At 34.3% G+C, this 15,744-nt stretch overlaps 1 protein-coding gene across 1 annotated transcript in view; it reads right to left on the bottom strand.

Moving 5' to 3' along the window:
- The window catches only part of LOC142339330 (transmembrane protease serine 11G-like), a 528,023-nt gene that overhangs the window by 450,768 nt on the left and 61,511 nt on the right, over positions 1–15,744 (bottom strand). The window lies entirely within an intron of this gene.

Raw genomic sequence — 15,744 nt, 5'->3', positions numbered from 1 at the left:
TCAAAGCAGCTCTGATGACAACGATTTTTTGACAGCAGTCTTCTCTTTCCATGAGATACTAAAAAGTTAGATCTTCTATTGAAAATAGAACAGCACAAGGATCTCTTCAACACCAACCTACTTTACAGTCAGATGCGCAATGTCCAATTGTAAGAGGAGTGTACAGTTTTGCTCTTTCGCTTGCACAATTTCAAAATGAAAGAACAATTGGGAATTTGAAAAACAGTTAATGAATGCAGGAAAAAGTACGACTTTCTTGAATTCCATGAATATCTAAAATCATTTTTAAAAAACTATGACTTGCTTATAGGCTAAATTACCAAATCATAGAAAATTACAGCCTAGTTCAAACATAAGCTTGCCAGCGGATTTCATGCCAATTTATATATAGTTGGTCCACGATATGCAGTTTTGTCATATACCTGAAGAAAATAGATGTTATCAGTAAACACATTCTCGAACATCCACTTGACTCCATTTAAGTAGCAACTGTTTCAACAATCAATAGTTGCTCCCTCCTTTCAGCAAACCATTACTTGAGTTGACATATACCTTTAAAAAGCTATCTGGGCAACTACGAAGATCAACTGGCATGCAAATATACATCGATTTGGTGCCATTTAAGCATAATAAAAGCTAACACACAACCGATGTCTTTGCAACGATTGTTACTTTCCATGAATGATGGGTAGTGTACCTTTGACCGCATTGCTAACATTGAGAACAACTGGAAACACTTTTCACAAACCAGGAAATCATTTCATGATCAGCCTTGTAACATCTTTTTAAGAAGTATTGGGATCACAATGACATAAATCTGCTGCAGCAAAAAAGCACAAAAATACCAACTTGCAAAATAACTTGTCAGGATAATGCCGGTTGGGAAACCTTAACTCGGTGTAATTCTGAATTCGAAAAATCAGCATCGTTAATACACAAGTAGTCACCAGTCTAGGCTAGAGCTGATTTACCAACAATTTCAAGTTTCTGTTTTGGAAAGCATCGATATAGCCATATGTTTTGAAGATAATTTGTGTCCAAGCAGCTCTGATGACAACGACTTTTTGACAGCAGTCTTGAGGAGAAGTTGTTCTTTCCATGAGATACTAGAAAAGTTACATAATCTATTAAAAATAGAACAGCACAACGATCTCATTTAGTCAGATGCGCAATGTCCAATTGTAGGAGGGGTGTACAGTTTTGCTCTTTCGCTTGCACAATTCAATTTCAAAATGAAAGAACAATTGGGAATTTGAAAAACAATTAAGGAATGCAGGAAAAAGTACGACTTTCTTGATTTCATTGAATATCTAAAATCATTTATAACAATATATAACTTGCATATAGGCTAAAATACTATATCATAGAAAATTGCAGCCTAGTTCAAACACAAGCTTGCCAGTAGATTTTCATGCCAATTTATATATAGTTGGTCCACGATATGCAGTTTTCTCATATATCTTGAAGAAAATAGAAGTTATCAGTAAATACATGCTCGACCAACCACTTAACTCCATTAAGTAGCAACTGTTTCAACATTCAATAGTTACCTCAGTTGACATATAACTTTAAAACGCTATCTAGGCAACTACGGAAATCAATTGGCATGACAATATACATCGATCTGATGCTATTTATGTTTAATACAAGCTACAACACAACCGATGTCTTTTCAACAATTTTTACCTTCCATGAACGATTGGTAGTCTAACTTGGACCGCATTGCGAACATTGAGAACAAACTGGAAACACACTTTTCACAAATCAAATCATTTCATGATCAGCCTTGTAACATCTTTTTAAAAAATATTGGGATCACAATGACATGAAAGCTGCTGCACCAAAAAAAAAAACAAAAATACCAACTTGCAAAATAACTTGTCAGGATAATGCCGGTTGAAATCTTAACTCGGTGTATTTCTGAACTCAAAAAATCAGCATCGTTAATACACAAATAGTCACCAGTCTAGGCTAGAGCTGATTAACCAACAATTTCAAGTTTATGTTTTGGAAAGCATCGATGTAGCCATATGTGTAGAAGATATTTTGTGTCAAAGCAGCTCTGATGACAACGATTTTTTGACAGCAGTCTTCTCTTTCCATGAGATACTAAAAAGTTAGATCTTCTATTGAAAATAGAACAGCACAAGGATCTCTTCAACACCAACCTACTTTACAGTCAGATGCGCAATGTCCAATTGTAAGAGGAGTGTACAGTTTTGCTCTTTCGCTTGCACAATTTCAAAATGAAAGAACAATTGGGATTTTGAAAAACAATTAAGGAATGCAGGAAAAAGTACGACTTTCTCGATTTCAATGGATATCTAAAATCATTTATAACAATATGTAACTTGCTTATAGGCTAAAATACCAAATCATAGAAAATTGCAGCCTAGTTCAAACACAAGCTTGCCAGTGGATTTTCATGCCAATTTATATATAGTTGGTCCACGATATACAGTTTTCTCATATATCTTGAAGAAAATAGAAGTTATCAGTAAATACATGCTCGACCAACCACTTAACTCCTTTAAGTAGCAACTGTTTCAGCATTCAATAGTTACCTCAGTTGACATATAACTTTTAAACGCTATCTAGGCAACTACGAAAATCAATTGGCATGACAATATACATCGATCTGGTGCTATTTATGTTTAATAAAAGCTACAACACAACCGATGTCTTTTCAACGATTTTTACCTTCCATGAACGATTGGTAGTCTAACTTGGACCGCATTGCTAACATTGGGAACAAACTGGAAACACACTTTTCACAAATCAAATCATTTCATGATCAGCCTTGTAACATCTTTTTAAGAAATATTGGGATCACAATGACATGAAAGCTGCTGCACCAAAAAAAAACAAAAATACCAACTTGCAAAAAAATTGTCAGGATAATGCCGGTTGGAAAATCTTAACTCGGTGTATTTCTGAATTCGAGAAATCAGCATCGTTATTACACAAATAGTCACCAGTTTAGGCTAGAGCTGATTAACCAACAATTTCAAGCTTCTTTTTTGGAAAGCATCGATATAGCCATATGTGTTGAAGATAATTTGTGTCAAAGCAGCTCTGATAACAACGACTCTTTGACAGCCGTCTTGAGGAAAAGTTGTTTTTTCCATGAGATACTAGAAAAGTTATATCTTCTATTAAAAATAGAACAGCACAACGATCTCATTTAGTCAGATGCGCAATGTCCAATTGTAAGAGGAGTGTACAGTTTTGCTCTTTCGCTTGCACAATTCAATTTCAAAATGAAAGAACAATTGGGAATTTGAAAAACAATTAAGGAATGCAGGAAAAAGTACGACTTTCTTGATTTCAATGAATATCTAAAATCATTTATAACAATATATAGCTTGCTTATAGGCTAAAAAACCAAATCATAGAAAATTGCAGCCTAGTTCAAACACCAGCTTGCCAGTGGATTTTCATGCCAATTTATATATAGTTGGTCTACGATATGCAGTTTTCTCATATATCTTGAAGAAAATAGAAGTTATCAGTAAATACATGCTCGACCAACCACTTAACTCCTTTAAGTAGCAACTGTTTCAACATTCAATAGTTACCTCAGTTGACATATAACTTTTAAACGCTATCTAGGCAACTACGAAAATCAATTGGCATGACAATATACATCGATCTGGTGCTATTTATGTTTAATACAAGCTACAACACAACTGATGTCTTTTCAGCAATTTTTACCTTCCATGAACGATTGGTAGTCTAACTTGGACCGCATTGCTAACATTGAGAACAAACTGGAAACACACTTTTCACAAATCAAATCATTTCATGATCAGCCTTGTAACATCTTTTTAAGAAGTATTGGGATCACAATGACATGAAAGCTGCTGCAGCAAAAAAGCACAAAAATACCAACTTGCATAATAACTTGTCAGGATAATGCCGTTTGGGAAACCTTAACTCGGTGTAATTCTGAATTCAAAAAATCAGCATCGTTATTACACAAAAAGTCACCAGTCTAGGCTAGAGCTGATTAACCAACAATTTTGAGCTTCTTTTTTGGAAAGCATCGATATAGCCATATGTGTTGAAGATAATTTGTGTCAAAGCAGCTCTAATAACAACGACTTTTTGACAGCAGTCTTGAGGAAAAGTTGTTCTTTCCATGAGATACTAGAAAAGTTATATCTTCTATTAAAAATAGAACAGCACAACGATCTCATTTAGTCAGATGCGCAATGTCCAATTGTAGGAGGAGTGTACAGTTTTGCTCTTTCGCTTGCACAATTCAATTTCAAAATGAAAGACCAATTGGGAATTTGAAAAACAATTAAGGAATGCAGGAAAAAGTACGACTTTCTTGATTTCATTGAATATCTAAAATCATTTATAACAATATATAACTTGCTTATAGGCTAAAATACCATATCATAGAAAATTGCAGCCTAGTTCAAACACAAGCTTGCCAGTGGATTTTCATGCCAATTTATATATAGTTGGTCCACGATATGCAGTTTTCTCATATATCTTAAAGAAAATAGAAGTTATCAGTAAATACATGCTCGACCAACCACTTAACTCCTTTAAGTAGCAACTGTTTCAACATCCAATAGTTACATCAGTTGACATATAACTTATAAGCGCTATCTAGGCAACTACGAAAATCAATTGGCATGACAATATACATCGATCTGGTGCTATTTATGTTTAATACAAGCTACAACACAACCGATGTCTTTTCAACGATTTTTACCTTCATGAACGATTAGTAGTCTAACTTGGACCGCATTGCTAATATTGAGAACAAACTGGAAACACACTTTTCACAAATCAAATCATATCATGATCAGCCTTGTAACATCTTTTTAAGAAATATTGGGATCACAATGACATGAAAGCTGCTGCACCAAAAAAAAAAACAAAAATACCAACTTGCAAAATAAATTGTCAGGATAATGCCGGTTGGAAAATCTTAACTCGGTGTATTTCTGAATTCGAGAAATCAGCTTCGTTATTACACAAATAGTCACCAGTCTAGGCTAGAGCTGATTAACCAACAATTTCAAGCTTCTTTTTTGGAAAGCATCGATATAGCCATATATGTTGAAGATAATTTGTGTCAAAGCAGCTCTAATAACAACGACTTTTTGACAGCAGTCTTGAGGAAAAGTTGTTCTTTCCATGAGATACTAGAAAAGTTATATCTTCCATTAAAAATAGAACAGCACAACGATCTTTTTTAGTCAGATGCGCAATGTCCAATTGTAGGAGGAGTGTACAGTTTTGCTCTTTCGCTTGCACATTTTCAAAATGAAAGAACAATTGGAATTTGAAAAACAGTTATAGAATGCAGGAAAAAGTACGACTTTCTTGAGTTCAATGAATATCTAAAATCATTTATAAAAAACTATGAATTGCTTAGAGGCTAAAATACCAAATCATAGAAAATTACAGCATACTTCAAACACAAGCCTGCCCGCGGATTTCATGCCAATTTATATATTGTTGGTCCACGATATGCAGTTTTCTCATATATCTTGAAGAAAATAGATGATATCAGTAAATACATGCTCGACCAACCGCTTAACTCACTTTAAGTAGCAACTGTTTCAACATCCAATAGTTACCTCAGTTGACATATAACTTTTAAACGCTATCTAGGCAACTACGAAAATCAATTGGCATGACAATATACATCGATCTGGTGCTATTTAAGCATAATACAAGCTACCACACAACCGATGTCTTTCCAACGATTTCTACTTTCCATGAACGATGAGTAGTCTAACTTGGACCGCATTGCTAACATTGAGAACAAACTGGAAACACACTTTTCACAAACCAAGAAATCATTTCATGATCAGCCTTGTAACATTTTTTAAAGAAATATTGAGATCACAATGACATGAAAGCTGCGGCAGCAAAAAGCACAAAAATACCAACTTGCAAAATAAATTGTCAGGATAATGCCGGTTGAAAAATCTTAACTCGGTGTATTTCTGAATTCGAAAAATCAGCATCGCTATTACAAAAATAGTCACCAGTCTTGGCTAGAGCTGATTAACCATTAACTTCAAGTTTCTGTTTTGGAAAGCATCGATATAGCCATATGTGTTGAGATAATTTGTGTCAAAGCAGCTCTGATGACAACGACTTTTTGACAGCAGTCTTGAGGAAAAGTTGTTCTTTCCATGAGATACTAGAAAAGTTATATCTTCTATTAAAAATAGAACAGCACAACGATCTTTTTCAGTCAGATGCGCAATGTCCAATTGTAGGAGGAGTGTACAGTTTTGCTCTTTCGCTTGCACAATTTCAAAATGAAAGAACAATTGGGAATTTGAAAAACAGTTAAGGAATGCAGGAAAAAGTACGACTTTCTTGAGTTCAATGAATATCTAAAATCATTTATAAAAAACTATGAATTGCTTAGAGGCTAAAATAACAAATCATAGAAAATTACAGCCTACTTCAAACACAAGCCTGCCCGCGGATTTCATGCCAATTTATATATTGTTGGTCCACGATATGCAGTTTTCTCATATATCTTGAAGAAAACAGATGTTATCAGTAAATAAATGCTCGACCAATCGCTTAACTCACTTTAAGTAGCAACTGTTTCAACATCCAATAGTTACCTCAGTTGACATATAACTTTTAAACGCTATCTAGGCAACTACGAAAATCAATTGGCATGACAATATACATCGATCTGGTGCTATTTAAGCATAATAAAAGCTACCACACAACCGATGTCTTTCCAACGATTTCTACCTTCCACGAACGATTAGTAGTCTAACTTGGACAGCATTGCTAACATTGAGAACAAACTGCAAACACACTTCACAAAACAAGAAATCATTTCATGATCAGCCTTTGAAATCTTTTTAATAAATATTCGGATCACAATGACGTGAAATCTGCTGCAGCAAAACACCAAAAATAGCAATTTGCAAAATAAAATGTCAGGATAATACCGGTTGAAAAATCTTAACTCGGTGTATTTCTGAATTCCAAAAATCAGCATCTTTGATACACAAATAGTCACCAGTCTAGGCTAGAGCTGATTAACCAACAATTTCAAGTTTATGTTTTGGAAAGCATCGATGTAGCCATGTTTGTAGAAGATAATTTGTGTCAAAGCAGCTCTGATGACCACAACTTTTTGACAGTAGTCTTGAGGAAAAATTGTTCTTCCCATGAGATACTAGAAAAGCTATATCTTCTATTAAAAATAGAACAGCACAACAATCTCTTTCAGTCAGATGCGCAATGTCCAATTGTAGGAGGAGTGTACAGTTTTGCTCTTTCGCTTGCAAAATTCAATTTCAAAATGAAAGAACAATTGGGAATTTGAAAAACAATTAAGGAATGCAGGAAAAAGAACGGCTTTCTTGAATTCAATGAATATCTAAAATCATTTATAAAAAAAACTATGACTTGCTTAAAGGCTAAAAAACCAAATCATAGAAAATTACAACCTAGTTCAAACACAAGCTTGCCAGCGGGTTTCGTGCCAATTTATATATAGTTGGTCCAAAATATGCAGTTTTCTCATATATCTTGAAGAAAATAGATATCAGTAAATAAATGCTCGACCAACCACTTAAATCTATTTAAGTAGCAACTGCTTCAACATTCAATAGTTACCTGAGTTGACATATACCTTTTAAACGCTATATAGGCAACTACGAAAATCAATTGGCATGACAATATACATCGATCTGGTGCTATTTAAGCATAACACAAGCAACCACACAACCGATGTATTTCCAACAATTTTTACCTCCCATGAACGATGAGTAGTCTAACTTGGACCGCATTGCTAACATTGAGAACAAACTGGAAACACAATTTTCCCAAAACAAGAAATCATTTCATGATCAGCCTTGAATCATCCTTTTAAGAAATACTGGGATCACAATGACATGACAGCTGCTGCAGCAAAAAAGCACAAAAACACCAACTTGCAAAATAAATTGTCAGGATAATGCGGTTGAAAAATCTCAACTCGGTGTATTTCTGAATTCGACAAATCAGCATCATTAATACACAAATAGTCACCAGTCTAGGCTAGAGCTGATTAACAAACAATTTCAACTTTCTGTTTAGGAAAGCATTGATATAGCCATATGTGTTGAAGATAATTTGTATCAAAGCAGCTCTGATGACAACAACTTTTTGACAGCAGTCTTGAGGAAAAGTTGTTCTTTCCATGAGAAACTAGAAAAGTTAGATCTTCTATTGAAAATAGAACAGCACAACAATCTCTTCAACACCAACCTACTTTTCAGTCAGATGCGCAATGTCCAATTGTGAGAGGAGTAACACTCCTTGATTCAGAGGGAACTAGAACATTTAGTTGTTTCGAAACAATTGCATTTAATTGCTCTGTTAGAACAGTATTGTATAGCTCTTTATACCTTATATTACACCACTCAATTCAATATTGGGATCACAGTGACATGAAAGCTGCTGCAGCAAAAAAAGCACAAAAAATACAAATTTGCAATATAAATTGTCAGGATAATGCCGGTTGGAAAATCTTAACTCGGTGTATTTCTGAATTCGAGAAATCAGCATCGTTATTACACAAATAGTCACCAGTCTAGGCTAGAGCTGATTAACCAACAATTTCAAGCTTCTTTTTTGGAAAGCATCGATATAGCCATATGTGTTGAAGATAATTTGTGTCAAAGCAGCTCTGATGACAACGACTTTTTGACAGCAGTCTTGAGGTAAAATTGTTCTTTCGATGAGATACTAGAAAATTAGATCTTCTAATGAAAATAGAACAGCACAACGATCTCTTCAACACCAACCTACTTTTCAGTCAGATGCGCAATGTCCAATTGTAGGAGGAGTAACACTGCTTGATTCAGAGGAAACTAGAACATTTAGTTGTTTCGAAACAATTTCATTTAAATGCTCTGTTAGAACAGTATTGTATAGCTCTTTATACCTTATATTACACCACTCAATATTGGGATCACAATGACATGAAAGCTGCTGCAGCAAAAAAGCACAAAAAATATCAATTTGCAAAATAAATTGTCAGGATAATACCGGTTGAAAAATCTTAACTCAGTGTATTTCTGAATTCGAAAAATCAGCATCTTTAATACACAAATAGTCACCAGAATAGGCTAGAGCTGATTAACCAACAATTTCAAGTTTCTGTTTGGGAAAGCATTGATATAGCCATAGGTGTTGAAGATAATTTGTGTCAAAGCAGCTCCGATGACAATAACTTTTTGACCGCATTCTTGAGGAAAAATTGTTCTTTCCACGAGATGCTAGAAAAGTTAGATCTTCTATTGAAAATAGAACAGCACAACAATCGCTTCAACACTAACCTGCTTTTCAGTCAGATGCGCAATGTCCAATTGTAGGAGGAGTGTACAGTTTTGCTCTTCCGCTTGCACAATTTTAAAATGAAAGAACAATTGGGAATTTGAAAAACAGTTAAGCAATGCAGGAAAAAGTTCGACTTTCTTGAATTCAATGAATATCTAATATCTTTTATAAAAAACTATGACTTGCTTATAGGCTAAAATTCCAAATCATAGAACATTACAGCCTATGCAAGATCAAGTTTTTTCAAACACAAGCTTGCCAGCGGATTTCATGCCAATTTATATATAGTTGGTCCACAATATGCAGTTTTCTCATAAATTTTGAAGAAAACGGATGTTATCAGAAAAAACATGCTCGACCAACCACTTAACTCCATTTAAGTAGCAACTGTTTCAACTTTCAATAGTTACCTGTGCTGAAATATACCTTTTAAACGCTATCTAGGCAACTACGAAAATGAATTGGCATGACAATATAAATCGATCTGGTGCTATTTAAGCATAACACAAGCCACCACACAAACGATGTCTTTCCAACAATTTTAAACTTTCATGAACGATGAGTAGTCTGACTTGAACCGCATTGCTAACATTGAGAACAAACTGTAAACACACTTTTCACAAACCTGAAATCATTTCATGGTCAGCCTTGTAAAATCTTTTTAAAAATTTTGGGATCACAATGACATGAAAGCTGCTGCAGCAAAAAAAGCACAAAAAATACAAATTTGAAATATAAATTGTCAGGATAATGCCGATTGAAAAATCTTAACTCGATGTATTTCTGAATTCGAAAAATCAACATCGTTAATACAAAAATAGTCAACAGTCTAGGCTAGTGCTGATTGACCAACAATTTCAAGTTTCTGTTTTGGAAAACATCGATGTAGCCATGTGTGTAGAAGATAATTTATGTCAAAGCAGCTCTTATGACGACAACTTTTTGACAGTAGTCTTGTGGAAAAGTTGTTCTTTCCATAAGATACTAGAAAAGTTATATCTTCCATTAAAAATAGAACAGCACAACGATCTTTTTTAGTCAGATGCGCAATGTCCAATTGTAGGAGGAGTGTACAGTTTTGCTCTTTCGCTTGCACATTTTCAAAATGAAAGAACAATTGGAATTTGAAAAACAGTTAAGGAATGCAGGAAAAAGTACGACTTTCTTGAATTCAATGAATATCTAAAATCATTTATAAAAAAACTGACTTGCTTATAGGCTAAAATACCAAATCATAGAAAATTACAACCTAGTTCAAACACAAGCTTGCCAGCGGATTTCGTGCCAATTTATATATAGTTGGTCCACGATATGCAGTTTTCTCATATATCTTGAAGAAAATAGATATCAGTAAATACATGCTCGACCAACCACTTAAATCATTTAAGTAGCAACTGTTTCAACAATCAATAGTTATCTGAAATGACATATACTTTTTAAACGCTATCTAGGCAACTACGAAAATCAATTGGCATGACAATATACATCTATCTGGTGCTATTTAAGCATATTACAAGCTACCACACAACCGATGTCTTTCCAACGATTTCTACCTTCCACGAACGATTAGTAGCATAATTTGGACCGCATTGCTAACATTGAGAACAAACTTGAAACACACTTTTCACAAACCAAGAAATTATTTCATGATCAGCCTTGTAAAATCTTTGTAAGAAATATTGGGATCACAATGACATGGAATCTGCTGCAGCAAAAAAGCACAAAAAATTAACAATTTGCAAAATAAATTGTCAGGATAATACCGGTTTAAAAATCTTAACTCGGTGTTTTTCTGAATTCGAAAAATTAGCATCCCTAAAACACAAATAGTCACCAGTCTAGGCTAGAGCTGATTAACCAACAATTTCAAGTTTGTTTTGGAAAGCATCGATGTAGCCATATGTGTAGAAGATAATTTGTGTCAAAGCAGCTCTGATGACAACGACTTTTTGACAGCAGTCTTGAGAAAAATTGGTTCTTTCCATGAGATACTAGAAAAGTTATATCTTCTATTAAAAATAAAACAGCACAACGATCTTTTTTAGTCAGATGCGCAATGTCCAATTGTAGGAGGAGTGTACAGTTTTGCTCTTTCGCTTGCACATTTTCAAAATGAAAGAACAATTGGAATTTGAAAAACAGTTAAGGAATGCAGGAAAAAGTACGACTTTCTTGAATTCAATGAATATCTAAAATCATTTATAAAAAAACTGACTTGCTTATAGGCTAAAATACCAAATCATAGAAAATTACAACCTAGTTCAAACACAAGCTTGCCAGCGGATTTCGTGCCAATTTATATATAGTTGGTCCACGATATGCAGTTTTCTCATATATCTTGAAGAAAATAGATATCAGTAAATACATGCTCGACCAACCACTTAAATCATTTAAGTAGCAACTGTTTCAACAATCAATAGTTATCTGAAATGACATATACTTTTTAAACGCTATCTAGGCAACTACGAAAATCAATTGGCATGACAATATACATCTATCTGGTGCTATTTAAGCATATTACAAGCTACCACACAACCGATGTCTTTCCAACGATTTCTACCTTCCACGAACGATTAGTAGCATAATTTGGACCGCATTGCTAACATTGAGAACAAACTTGAAACACACTTTTCACAAACCAAGAAATTATTTCATGATCAGCCTTGTAAAATCTTTGTAAGAAATATTGGGATCACAATGACATGGAATCTGCTGCAGCAAAAAAGCACAAAAAATTAACAATTTGCAAAATAAATTGTCAGGATAATACCGGTTTAAAAATCTTAACTCGGTGTTTTTCTGAATTCGAAAAATTAGCATCCCTAAAACACAAATAGTCACCAGTCTAGGCTAGAGCTGATTAACCAACAATTTCAAGTTTGTTTTGGAAAGCATCGATGTAGCCATATGTGTAGAAGATAATTTGTGTCAAAGCAGCTCTGATGACAACGACTTTTTGACAGCAGTCTTGAGAAAAATTGGTTCTTTCCATGAGATACTAGAAAAGTTATATCTTCTATTAAAAATAAAACAGCACAACGATCTCTTTTAGTCAGATGCACAATGTCCAATTGTAGGAGGAGTGTACAGTTTTGCTCTTCCGCTTGAACAATTTCAAAATGAAAGAACAATTGGGAATTTGAAAAACAGTTAAGCAATGCAGGAAAAAGTTCGACTTTCTTGAATTCAATGAATATCTAAAATCTTTTATAAAAAACTATGACTTGCTTTTAGGCTAAAATACCAAATCATAGAACATTACAGCCTATGCAAGATCAAGTCTTTTCAAACAAAATCTTGCCAGCGGATTTCATGCCAATTTATATATAGTTGGTCCACAATATGCAGTTTTCTCATAAATTGTGAAGAAAACGGATGTTATCAGAAAAAGCATGCTCGACCAACCGCTTAACTCCATTTAAGTAGCAACTGTTTCAACTTTCAATAGTTACCTGTGTTGACATAGACCTTTTAAACGCTATCTAGGCAACTACGAAAATGAATTGGCATGACAATATAAATCGATCTGGTGCTATTTAAGCATAACACAAGCCACCACACAAAGAATGTCTTTTCATCAATTTTAAACTTTCATGAACGATGAGTAGTCTGACTTGGACCGCATTGCTAACATTGAGAACAAACTAAAAACACACTTTTCCCAAACATGAATTCATTTCATGATCAGCCTTGTAAAATCTTTTTAAAAATATTGGGATCACAATGACATGAAAGCTGCTGCAGCAAAAAAGCACAAAAAAATACAAATTTGCAATATAAATTGTCAGGATAATGCCGATTGAAAAATCTTAACTCGATTTATTTCTGAATTCGAAAAATCAACATCGTTAATACACAAATAGTCAACAGTCTAGGTTAGAGCTGATTGACCAACAATTTCAAGTTTCTGTTTTGGAAAACATCGATGTAGCCATGTGTGTAGAAGATAATTTGTGTCAAAGCAGCTCTGATGACGACAACTTTTTGACAGTAGTCTTGTGGAAAAGTTGTTCTTTCCATGAGATGCTAGAAAAGTTATATCTTCTATTAAAAATAGAACAATACAACGATCTCTTTAAGTCAGATGCGCAATGTACAATTGTAGGAGGAGTGTACAGTTTTGCTCTTTCGCTTGCACAATTTCAAAATGAAAGAACAATTGGGAAATTGAAAAACAGTTAAGGAATGCAGGAAAAAAACAACTTTCTTGAATTCAAAGAATATCTGAAATCATTTAAAAAAACTATGACTTGCCTTTAGGCTGAAATACCAAATCATAGAACATTACAGCCTATGCAAGATCAAGTTATTTCAAACACAAGCTTGCCAGCGGATTTCATGCTAATTTATATATAGTTGATCCAGGAAATGCAGTTATCTCATATATTTTGAAGAAATTAGATGTTATCAGTAAATACATGCTCGACCAACCACTTAACTCCCTTTAAGTAGCAACTGTTTCAACAATCAAAAGTTACCTGAGTTGACATATACTTTTTAAACGCTATCTAGGCAACTACGAAAATCAATTGGCATCACAATATACATCGATCTGGTGCTATTTAAGCATAATAAAAGCTACCACACAACCGATGTCTTTCCAACGATTTCTACCTTCCACGAACGATTAGTAGTCTAACTTGGACAGCATTGCTAACATTGAGAACAAACTTGAAACACACTTTTCACAAACCAAGAAATTATTTCTTGATCAGCCTTGTAAAATCTTTGTAAGAAATATCGGGATCACAATGACATGAATGCTGCTGCAGCAAAAAAGCACAAAAAATTAACAATTTGCAAAATAAATTGTCAGGATAATACCGGTTTAAAAATCTTAACTCGGTGTTTTTCTGAATTCGAAAAATTAGCATCGTTAAAACACAAATAGTCACCAGTCTAGGCTAGAGCTGATTAACCAACAATATCAAGTTTGTTTTGGACAGCATCGATAGAGCCATATGTGTAGAAGATAATTTGTGTCAAAGCACCTCTGATGACAACCACTTTTTGACAGCAGTATTGAGAAAAAGTTGTTCTTTCCATGAGATACTAGAAAAGTTATATCTTCTATTGAAAATAGAACAGCACAACGATCTCTTTCAGTCAGACGCGCAATGTCCAATTGTAGGAGGAGTGTACAGTTTTGCTCTTTCGCTTGCACAATTTCAAAATTAAAGAACAATTGGGAATTTGAAAAACAGTTAAGGAATGCAGGAAAAAGTACGACTTTCTTGAATTCAATGAATATCTAAAATCATTTATAAGAAAACTGACTTGCTTATAGGCTAAAATACCAAATCATAGAAAATTACAACCTAGTTCAAACACAAGCTTGCCAGCGGATTTCGTGCCAATTTATATATAGTTGGTCCACGATATGCAGTTTTCTCATATATCTTGAAGAAAATAGATATCAGTAAATACATGCTCGACCAACCACTTAAATCATTTAAGTAGCAACTGTTTCAACATTCAATAGTTACCTGAGTTGACATATACCTTTTAAACGCTATATAGGCAACTACGAAAATCAATTGGCATGACAATATACATCGATCTGGTGCTATTTAAGCATAACACAAGCTACCACACAACCGATGTCTTTCCAACGATTTTTACCTTTCATGAACGATGAGTAGTCTAACTTGGACCGCATTGCTAACATTGAGAACAAACTGCAAACACACTTCACAAAACAAGAAATCATTTCATGATCAGCCTTTGAAATCTTTTTAATAAATATTGGGATCACAATGACGTGAAATCTGCTGCAGCAAAACACCAAAAATAGCAATTTGCAAAATAAAATGTCAGGATAATACCGGTTGAAAAATCTTAACTCGGTGTATTTCTGAATTCGAAAAATCAGCATCGTTAATACCCAAATAGTCACCAGTCTAGGCTAGAGCTGATTAACCAACAATTTCAAGTTTATGTTTTGGAAAGCATCGATGTAGCCATAGGTGTAGAAGATAATTTGTGTCAAAGCAGCCCTGATGACAACGACTTTTTGACAGCAGTCTTGAGGAAAAATTGTTCTTTCCGTGAGACACTAGAAAACTTAGATCTTGTATTGAAAATAGAACAGCACAACGATCGCTTCAACACTAACCTGCTTTTCAGTCAGATGCGCAATGTCCAATTGTAGGAGGAGTAGCACTCCTTGATTCAGAGGCAACTAGCACATTTAATTGTTTCGAAATAATTGCATTTAAATGCTCTGTTAGAACGGTATTGTATAGCTCTTTATACCTTATATTACACCACTCATTAAGTGGGGGGTGGGGGTGGGGGTGTGATATAACGGGATAGAAAGCCGGTGTTTCAATATGGAGCACAATTTCGAACCTCAAATCTTGCTATGAAATATTGGGATTTTTCCGTTTGTGCCCCCCCCCCCCCCCAGTA

This window comes from Convolutriloba macropyga, chromosome 5 (genome assembly GCF_964194025.1).
Source record: "Convolutriloba macropyga chromosome 5, txConMacr16.3, whole genome shotgun sequence".
Taxonomy (NCBI): Eukaryota; Metazoa; Xenacoelomorpha; order Acoela; family Convolutidae; genus Convolutriloba; species Convolutriloba macropyga.
Note: the sequence above shows the minus strand (reverse complement) of the source record. Positions and strands in the feature narration are given on the sequence as shown.